The 648-nt window shown below is 40.0% G+C and overlaps 1 protein-coding gene across 1 annotated transcript in view; it reads left to right on the top strand.

Moving 5' to 3' along the window:
- Positions 1 to 309: 309 nt before the first annotated feature.
- LOC112905174 overlaps positions 310 to 648 on the top strand; it is a 7,631-nt gene continuing 7,292 nt past the window's right edge. Inside the window, exon 1 of the mRNA XM_025977078.1 lies at positions 310 to 390. The gene's annotated coding sequence lies outside the window, so the exon portion shown is untranslated. The remainder of the gene's footprint in view (positions 391 to 648) is intronic.

Here is a 648-nt window from a genome sequence, read left to right as displayed (position 1 = left end):
TTACCCTTTGATATATTCTCACTCTTATATATATCCTCACACTCATTCTTACACAATTTCTCAACCTCACCTCTTCATTCATTCTCACTCTCTCCTGAATCGTCACACTCACCTTTTCATACATTCTCATTCACATGAAAATTCTCACTATTCCATAAGAATGTATATTTGAATTTATAAAATTAAAACGTTTCTTCATTGTAATGTATATCAATTTCACTGTAACTTAATTTCAGAATATCTTTCGTTATCTCTTACAGTAAAATTCCTTTCAAAAAGTAACTTTTTAATGATTGAAAATTTCATTTTGTTATAGCTTTCCCAAGGCGCAGAGCACCTTCGTTGGAGCGTTCGTACTGGGCGATGAAGTAATGCGATCACGTCTCGTCGGTAAGTCTCACTCAGATATAAACATATAATTACGAATTTTTTGACGTGACAACGTCTTATAATTCGATGAAGCCGGCTGCACGCACGAAAAAACATGACTCATGCGGCGTTACCTCGCTCTGAGGCGTTTCATTTAAGGCTTGAAGTGCAAGCGAGAGCGCGGAACGAGCGACAAAGAGGCACAATCGGCCTCCGCGTTCGGCAGCGTTCGACATCTGTCTCTCTCCTACTTGAGTGAGCGATGCGTCCGCGTGGACA

Source organism: Agrilus planipennis, unplaced genomic scaffold (genome assembly GCF_000699045.2).
Source record: "Agrilus planipennis isolate EAB-ADULT unplaced genomic scaffold, Apla_2.0 scaffold56, whole genome shotgun sequence".
Taxonomy (NCBI): Eukaryota; Metazoa; Arthropoda; class Insecta; order Coleoptera; family Buprestidae; genus Agrilus; species Agrilus planipennis.
The sequence above is the reverse complement of the archived record's forward strand: the minus strand, read 5'-3'. Positions and strand labels throughout refer to the sequence as shown.